This window comes from Perca flavescens, chromosome 11 (genome assembly GCF_004354835.1).
Source record: "Perca flavescens isolate YP-PL-M2 chromosome 11, PFLA_1.0, whole genome shotgun sequence".
NCBI lineage: Eukaryota > Metazoa > Chordata > Actinopteri > Perciformes > Percidae > Perca > Perca flavescens.
The window spans coordinates 5035491-5045867 of NC_041341.1; positions in this window are offsets into that span (position 1 = coordinate 5035491).

Below are 10377 nucleotides of genomic sequence, written 5' to 3' on the forward strand. Positions count from 1 at the left end.
AGAGCTGAGCCAGAAGGCAAAGCTCTCGATCTACCGGTCAGTTTTCGTTCCTACCCTCACCTATGGTCATGAAGGCTGGGTCATGACCGAAAGAACGAGATCCAGGGTACAAGCGGCGAAATGGGTTTCCTCAGGAGGGTGGCTGGCGTCTCCCTTAGAGATAGGGTGAGAAGCTCAGTCATCCGTGAGGAGCTCGAGAGAGCCGCTGCTCCTTTGCGCCGAAAGGAGCCAGTTGAGGTGGTTCGGGCATCTGGTAAGGATGCCCCTGGGCGCCTCCCTAGGGAGGTGTTCAGGCACGTCCAGCTGGGAGGAGGCCTCGGGAAGACCCAGGACTAGGTGGAGGGATTATATCTCCAACCTGGCCTGGGAACGCCAGGATCCCCAGTCGGAGCTGGTTAATGTTGCTCGGGAAAGGGAAGTTTGGGGTCCCCTGCTGGAGCTGCTCCCCCCGCGACCCGACACCGGATAAGCGGACGAAGATGGATGGATGGATGGCTAGTTGATAGTTAAACGTAGGACTCGCGCGTTAAAAGACGCGGGGCGCCATTTAGTTAACGTTAGTTAAATGCTAGCTGTAGCTTCGTAGCCTAAATGGCCGAGATACGCTTAACAAGTTACAATAATATAGTATTTGTGTGATTTAGCTTAACAGCTTCACTAAACGTGACAAACTATAGACTTTAAACATAGCATTTGCGCGTTAAAAGACACTACGAAGCTTCGTAGCCTAAATGGCAGAGTACATACATGTGAAAATACAAATATATCGAACAACATTGCTTATTTGTGACAATCACATAGCAACAGTAATCATAATTAGCAAGGGAAGTAAGTTTCACTTACTTCTCATACAAGAACTTCTCCTTCTGCTCATCCTCCGGCTCCGTTTATCAACAACACGTTCACTTCCGTTGTCACTTAGCTACTTCCGTTGTCACATAGCTAGCTACTTCCGTTGTCGCTTATGTATTTGTGTTGTGGCTTATGTATTTGTGTTGTGGCTTTTGCGTTTGTGTTGTCGCTTTTGCGTTTGTGTTGTGGCTTTTGTATTTGTGTTGTGGCTTTTGTATTTGTGTTGTAGCTTTTGTATTTGTGTTGTGGCTTTTGTATTTGTGTTGTAGCTTTTGTATTTGTGTTGTAGCTTTTGTATTTGTGTTGTAGCTTTTGTATTTGTGTTGTAGCTTTTGTATTTGTGTTGTAGCTTTTGTATGTGTTCTGACCCTTCTCGGCCACCGTACTATATATTGCTTAGGCTACACTAAGTTGAGTCAAAATGCTTTCTTTCCCGTGACTAAATGGCTCTCCTGTGGGCAGCTACATGAGGTGGCAAGTAGGACTAGGATTTAGCAATACTGACTCAAGTGACTCAAGTGATTCGCACAACCCGGATCAGTTTAGTGAGTGACTCAGAATAACCCAAATCCTTAAAAGGAATCTAGTTTGCCAGGCCTATCACTGACCCTGACTTTAACACCCTGTTAAATATCAAGTCTTTACCTGCGTCATTGCATGAACTGTCAATCATGATTAAGACCACTCCCCTTTCTGAGGTATATAAGTGACTCTCTTTTCCCTCCAAACCAAACCAAACCAGGCAGTACAAAGATTACTGATGTGAGTTTAATGGACGTTTTCATATTGTATTATCATTATCATTGAAAGAAAGATTTGCCTGAAAAATTTATGAATGTTGTTTATGCTGGATTGCAGAGTTTATTCTGTTGAGTAAAGATAAAAATGAGTGCAGATAGTGAATGCATTAATTATGTAAATCAGGTGAAGTTTGACCTAATTTGTTATTATTGAGTGTTTAATGCTATTCAGATCTGTGACATTTTCATCAGCTTGTTCTTCTCCGCTGTGTCAGCCAATCACCACCTCAGCAAAGGTATTTATATTTCAATGTATTATCACAATTTCATCTATTTTACTTTTATTAATAAATAATCCTGTCTGTATTGAGAGGACATTTTGGGGGAGGGAATGAGTCCTTTCCCCAAGTGCAGCAGTTTAAGTTCCTCTAGACTTGTTTTCAAGTGAAGGGACAACAGAGCAGGAGGTTGACTGGAGAATCAGCTCAGCGGGGGCACTATTACATACACAATTTGTGTGTTCTGAGCCAAAAGGCAAAGTTCTCGATCTACCAGCCTGTTTGAGTTTCTACCCTCACCTATGGTCATGAAGGCTGGGTAATGACTGGAGCTCATTGAGGTGGTTTGGGCATCTGGTAAGGATGCCCCCTGGGCGACTCCCTAGGGAGGTGTTCCAGGCAGGTCCATCTGGGAGGAGGCCTCGGGGAAGACCCAGGACTAGGTGGAGAGATTATATCTCCAACCTGGCCTGGGAACACCTCGGGATCCCCCAGTTAGACGTCTGGTAAAGATGCCCCTGGGCAATCAGAGTTGCGGTCAGCGGATGACGATGCATAATCTATCATATATTAAACCATATCTATATTTCATAATACACTATTAACTAATCTGGAGACTTTAATTTGATGAATGGCTCATTAATAATAAATTGCAGTCATTAATTCTCTGACATTCTTTCCTTGTCTGATGTATGTTGACTTTGTTTAACTTCTTCCCACAGATGACATCAGTCTTTCCATTAGCTTTGTTGCTCTGTTTGTCCAGCGGACTGTTGACTGCATATGTAAGTACACTCTTAAGAAATAAATCACTAAAATAACTAAAATAATTAAAAGTGGAAATTTGGTGTGTAGATACAGTAAAAATACATTTTCTGTTATTATACACAGCTTTTAATAAACAGTTAATTTTTTTAATTTTTAAAGGTTTTTTAATAATAATTGCATTCTTTAATGTGCATTGAAAACTGTGTGCTGATAAAACTTGTGCTCCAGGGACCATATTCATATAACATGTAAAGCTAAATGTAGCTCTTAACTGGCTGAGTTAGAGGCTGTTAAAGTCTTGTGTAACTTATAATAAACAGGTCAGAACAGTATCTCTGACTCGTTGTAGATATAGACTAGTCTGATTGTTTTTGGCTTATTTGTTCATACAGGGTCAAGCTTACTGCCCTGTTGGTTGGAATCAGTTAGGCACTCGCTGTTTTGCTGTCTACAACCAAGCAAAGACCTGGTCTGATGCAGAGGTACAGCAGTTTCATCCATCATAACACATGTATGCTTAATACCAATGTACTGTAATACTTTACTGCAGTAAAAGTACTAATACCACATAATTAATAAAATGATCAAAATCTCCCAAGACATGAACACCCGTTAATACTAATGATACTTACATACTTTTATTTAAGTAACATTTTCATTTAAGAAGATTTACTGTAACGGAGTATTTTCACAGTGTGGTATTAGTATTAAGTAAAGGATCTGAATACTTCTTCCACTACTGATTAAAAGTATAAAAATGTGCCCTGTGACTATAAAACTGCCCCTATATCTGTTAATAATGTGATTATGATTGTGTTTCTTTCTAATGTTGTAAACTGATGATATTGTCTCCATTAGAACTTCTGCCAGTCCGCTGGGGGGCATCTGGCTTCCATCCACTCAGATGCGGAACATGGATTCATCAAAAACCAGATTTACAAGTTGACCGGTGCACAGACAAATGCCTGGATCGGAGGCACTGACGCAGTGAAGGTGAGACTTTTATCATCACACAGGAAGTGATGTCACCCGTCTCTCAGCCTGTTCTATGAAGCATTCGTACATATAGCTGTGAAAAGTAAATCTCTGTAATCTGTATGTATTCCACATATTTATTACTGTCATCAGCACATTGACTGCTGCTGTATAAGAGCATGAAGATCCTCATAGGGAGGAGGATGGGGGGGATCTTTGGCTCCTAAAACACAGGGCTTTGAAGCCTGGGAGCAGAGTTCATGTCCTGAAGAAGTGAAGAAGAAAACAAAAGACTATCACCCTGTAAACGAGTGTTCATGTCCTGAATCCTGATCTTAACTAGTTGTTTTGGTGTCTAAATGTAACTGTCGTCGCTGCATGATGCACAGTACCCGGCTCACTGTCACCTTTTCTCAGCTAAATTTAACTGTCATGTGACCGGCAGGCTGTTGACTAATTTCGTAGGATTTCTCACATAATTAGGCGATTGTGCATATGATTTCATACAATATCTTACAAACCCATTCATGAGAACGCGCTGGGTCTCATGACTTGTTGTAGAAAATAAGAAGTCTTTTGGCCTGAATGAGTATTACAACAAACTCTTTCTCCTCCAGCTGTTTACGTGGCTCTGGTCTGATGGATCCAAATTTGACTACGCAAGCTGGAATGCGGGGGAGCCTAACAACGCTGGTGGAATGGAGTTCTGTCTTTCGATAAACGGGGGTGGAGGTAAAAAAATATTTAAAACATCTTGTTATATGTTACACTTTTAAATATTAAAGTTAAATGTAATCAGTTACATTGGTTGTAAACTCTCTCTACAGTAAACTGGAACGACTTGCCTTGTACCATCCAGGGTTATTTCGTGTGCTCCATGAACCTGTGTTGAGATGAACTTTGAAGGTAAATAATACTAATATTCCTTTTATATATTAAAAACATATTGTCGTATGTGGCAGTCTAAATTATAAAACTTTGTTATTACAGTTTTTTCCAACTGCTTAAACACAAAATATTTTCATGTCACACAATTTTTGAAACCTCTCACTCAAAGTGCTAAACTACACAGCAAATCTCCAAAACCAGAAGCTATTTCTCAGCCTTTGACTCAGTTCTCAATTGCATTAAATACTTTTTTCAAAACATTACACACAATTCTCTACCTAAAACACAACAATCTAACAGGAAGTGACTTGTTATCCATTTCTTAACACAACCAATCAAAATGCTACACTTATTTACCAGGGCACACACACACTCCTCACATTTGCAAACACATTATGTCATAACTGAACACTAACCAATCACTGCTTTAGTATAGGCCTATACAAAGGTCAAAGCTCAGATTACCTGTTTTGAACAATGGATGCCAACAATAGACAGAGAGTAAGAGGAGTAGGAGGGAGAGACAGGGGATAACAACGAAGAGGAGGAGGAGGAGGAGGGAAGAAGAGTAAGAAGGAGAGCCATCTCCCTGATCTCTAAGGAGAAGGCCATCTTGAGTAGCTTTACAGTGGCGTCCATACTGCATGCAGCTATCTAATGAATATTTCAGCATTACTAATCTATCAGACTTTGTTTTGCAAACAAAGTAAGTGCATACAATTCTGTCTTAAAGTATAAACATATGTAAACCAAAGATATAATTTATAGAATAAAGAATATGTGTCTGTGTGTGTGTGTGTGTGTGTGTGTGTGTGTGTGTGTGTGTGTGTGTGTGTGTGTGTGTGTCAGTGTGCGTGTGTGTGTTGTGAGTGTTTGTGTGTCGGGGCGGGTGTGTGGGGGGGACAGAATTGTATGCACTTTGTGCAAAACAAAGTCTGATTGATTTGTAATGCTGAAATATTCATTAGATAGTTGCATGCAGTATGGACGCCACCTTAAAGCTACTCAAGATGGGCTTCTCTCCCTGATCTCATCAGAGATGGCTCTCCTTCTTCCTCTTCTTCCCTCCTCCTCCTCCTCCTCTTCGTTGTTATCCCCTGTCTCTTCCTCCTACTCCCCTTGCTCTCTGTTTATTGTTGGCATCCATTGTTTAAAACAGGTAATGTGACCTTTGACCTTTGTATAGGCCTATACTAAAGCCATGATTGGTTAGTGTTCAGTTATGACATAATGTGTTTGCAAATGTGAGGAGGAATGTGTGCCCTGGTAAATAAGTGTAGCATTTTGATTGGTTGTGTTTTGGATAAATGGATAACAAGTCACTTCCTGTTAGATTTTTGTGTTTTAGGTAGAGAATTGTGTGTAATATTTTGAAAAAAGTGTTTCATGCAATTGAAAGCTGAGTGAAAGGCTGAGAAATAGCTTCTGGTTTTGGAGATTTGCTGTGTAGTTTAGAACTTTGAGTGAGAGGTTTCAAAAATCGTGTGACATGAAAAGATTTTGTCTGTAAGCAGTTGGAAAAAACTGTATACTTTTGTTTTCTTGTTTCATGCTACTGTATACAACACTGTGCTACTCTTACTAACGTGATGTTTTGCCCAATAAATATTTTCTGTTTTACTGTAACATTACATTATTTTTTACTGTGCACTTTTCAACCCCTCTCAGCAGATTTACTTTATCTCTAGAACATTGTAAATTTAGATATAAGCCTATGAAAGACAAAAGAGCTTTAGATTTAGAACAACAGTGTGTACATGTTATATCCAAAAATGTACTATTATGAAAAAAGTGTTTGCCATTTGATGCAAATGCTTCATTTTGAGATGTGTAATGGTATTTTGAATGCAGTGTTTCATTTTGAATGAGATGTGAGGCATTTAGCATTTTGTGTGTGCAGTTTTAGGAATTTTGTTTAGAGTTTTGAAAAAAGGAGACATAGTTTTGAAAACATGTGTAAGCAGTTGGAAAAAACTGTAAATGTAATTCATTGGTTGGCAACTCTCTACAGGAAAGAACTGGAACGACAGGCCTTGTAGTACCTACCAGGCTTCTTTCGTCTCCTCCAAGAACCTGTGTGTGTAACTCTACCACACCATCATGATGCCTCTCCAGCTCATCTATAATCTCTATCATTGATTCACTTTCAGTTTGTTCAGCAGACAGAAACAGCTCTCTGCTGACAGATGACTCACTTTCACTTGTTTATTATCTGAAGAGTTAGGGAACAGTTCACATTTGGGTTTAAAATTAGACAGAAACTGGCTCACTGAGCTGGACAAAAACTAATCAGTAATTGGACTTTTAATCTACAGTAAATAACACAAAATGAAATACAGAAAACATTTGAATATTCGCACATCTTTTCCATTTTAGTTTACTGAATATTATCTGATATAAACAGCGCCCCCTCATCTGATAAAATATTAACACACTAATTAGATTTCTCTCTGAGAACTATTGTTCAAATCGATATGTCTCGTGCGTACACTAAATAAGTTCCCTCAAGCAGACGTTAGCTAGCTTAGCATAAAGACTGGAAACAGCTAGACTGACTCCGTCCAAAGGTAAACCTACCAGACATGAGTGGTGATTATCTTTTAATCCAAAATGTCCAGATAGAAAATAAAAGTGTATATTTTGTCAGAACTTTCTGTGATTCAAGAAGAGAATGCAACTGTAATAACACTTCATAATAACTATTAATAATTCATATAGTCCACTGGTTTAATGTACTGGTTACTTTTTATTCTTAAAACTGATGTGTTGTGTTCTTTATTCATCTGATTTCCTTTTACTATATAATCAACTAAGCATTCAAAAATAAAAGACATATTGTCACAAAAACAGTGTCTGGTCCTGTTGTTGTTTTCTAAAAGGGACAAATCATTAATATTTACCCTGGAGGCTTGAACTCCCAACCTTTGGGTCTAAAGACAAGAGCTGATCTCAGTGAGGTATTGGCCAGGTGATGACACAACTGGCTTCATGACATCAAATAGACAATGTGCAGGACTGCTTCAAGTAATTTATTAGAATGTCTTTGTCTAGACCAGTGGTGGAATGGATCTAAGTACATTTACTCCAGTACTGTACTGTCCAAATGTTGAGGTACTTTTGCTCTACTTGAGTCTTTTCTTTTTATGCCACTTTCTACTTCTACTCTGCTACATTTCAGAGAGAAATATTGTAATTTTACTCCGCTACATTCATCTGGTACAGCTTTAGTTACTAGTTACTTTAGTTACTCCACTATATTCATCTGTTACAGCTTTAGTTACTAGTTACTTTAGTTACTCCACTACATTCATCTGTTACAGCTTTAGTTACTAGTTACTCAACTATATTCATCCGTTACAGCTTTAGTTACTAGTTACTTTACACATTAAGATTTCTGCACACAACACATGTAGTTAATAAAATCTGATGTTTGATTCTAAAGTAAACTAGCCAACAATATAACGGCTACAAGTCCAGCTGAGATGATGAGACCATTAAACACACAACTGGTTGGATCCTTTACACTTTCTACAATGGGAGGATTCTTCTTTACTTTTAATACTTTAAGTAGATTTTTATGATGATACTTCCCCTTTTACTTAAGTAACATTTTTAATGCAGGACCTTTACTTGTAACAAAGTATGTTTATAGTGTGGTATTAGTACTTTTACTTAAGTAAAGTATCTGAATACTTCCTTCATCGAGTTCTAGACAATATATAGATGCCTGTAATTTATTTAATTAAGTCTACCCAGGTTGACTTAATAACATGACTTTATTAAACTGGTCAGATTATTAATATGAATCAGGTGTGTTAATGCAGAGACATATTTAAAACATGCAGGACAGTTGTCCACATCTTAATGCCTGATTAGATATATGTATGACCACCTTGCAACACCAGGGGCTTTAACTCAGAACCTTTGACGGTGGTGGCAGGTGCTGACCTAAGGGAGCTATTATCTGGGTGATGACACAAATGGCCTCACAACATTTAGTAGACAAGGGGCAGGACTGCATTTAAATGCTGAATTTTGAATTACTGTAAAAAAGTCATCTCTTACTAGAAAATTGAGAAAATGTGTGTACCATAATAACTATATTGTAATAAAGACCTACTCTATCTGTAAAGTGTCCTGAGATAACTGTCGTTGTGAATTACATTTTTAAAAGATTTCCCTTTTTCAGATAAAAATCTGAAATGTTGCACACTAAATCTAAAGTCACTTCAGAATTTTTCTTTCATGAAAATCAAAGATTTAATTGCAGCATTTATCTACTGTATGCCGTAAAACTTTTTAAGGCATCCTGGGCTCAGTTTGTGATATATTTCTGAACATCTAATGAATGTTTTGAACCGTTAACCATGACTATGATTGCTTGCAGTTACTGTACTTCTGTACTTTTTATATGAAATTCATTTTACAACCCCAAATCAGAAAAAGTTGGGACAGTATGGAAAACACAAATAAAAAAAGAAAGTAGTGATTTCTAAATGTACTTTGACTTGTATTTCATTGCAGACAATACAACAGCACATAATTTAATGTGTTCCTCATGATTTTTATTGTTTTATTTTTCAAAAGCAAAATTTCTATTTTGGTTCTTGTAACACATTTCAAAAAAAGTTGGAACACAAATAAATAAAGCATTTACCACTTTGTAACGTTGCCATTCCTTTTCACAACACTTAAAAGACGTTTAGGGACTGAAGACACCAAGTGATGAAGTGTTTCAGGTGTAATTTTGTTCCATTCTTGCTGCAAACAAGTCTGAAGGTGGGCTACACTAGGGGGTCTTCGTTGTCGCATTTTGCGCTTCAAAATGTGCCACACATTCTCTATTGGAGACAGGTCGGGACTGCAGGCAGGCCAGTCAAGTACCCATATCCTCTTCCTCCGCAGCCAGGACTTTGTAATGTGTGCAGAATGTGGTTTTGCATTATCTTGGTTAAATATGCATGGACGTCCCTGGAAAAGATGTCTTCTTGAAGGCAGCATATTGTACTCCAAAATCTCTATGTACTTTTCAGCATTAATGGTGCCATCACAGAAATGCAAGTTACCTTTGCGAAGGGCACTGACACAACCCCATACCATGACAGACCCTGGCTTTTGGACTTGTTGCTGGTAACATTCTGGATGATCCTTTTCTTCTTTGGTCCGGAGCACACGGCGTCCATTTCTCCCTGAAAATACCTGAAATACTGATTCATCTGACCACAGTACACGTTTCCACTGTGTGCTGGTCCATCCCAGATGCCTCCGAGCCCAGAGAAGTCGACGGCGCTTCTGGACACCTTTAACGTAGGGCTTTCTTTTGGCACAGTACAGTTTTAACTGGCATTTGTGGATGTAACTACGTATTGTGGTACTTGACAAAGGTTTGCCAAAGTAGTTCTGAGCCCATGTGGTGATATCGCTTATAGATGAATGACGATTCTTGATGCAGTGCCGCCTGAGGGATCGGAGATCACGGTTGGTCAGCTTAGGCTTGTGCCCTTGTCCTTTACACACTGAAATTCCTCCACATTCCTTGAATCTTTTAATTATGCTATGCACTGTTGAAGGTGAAATAAGCAAATGTCTTCCTATCTTTCTTTGAGAAACATTGTTTTTAAACATTTCAATAATTTTCTCATGTATTTGTTGGCAAACTGGCAATCCTTGGCCCATCTTTGCTCCTAAAGGACTAGACCTTTCTTGGATGCTGCTTTTGTACCAAATCATAATTACAATCACCTGTTGACATCACCTGTTTCAAATCACATCATTATTTAACCAATTTACCTGATTACTAGCCCTAAATTGCTCCTGTCCCAACCTTTTTTGGAATGTGTTGCAAGTCTGAATGACAGGAAAGGATATATATAGGT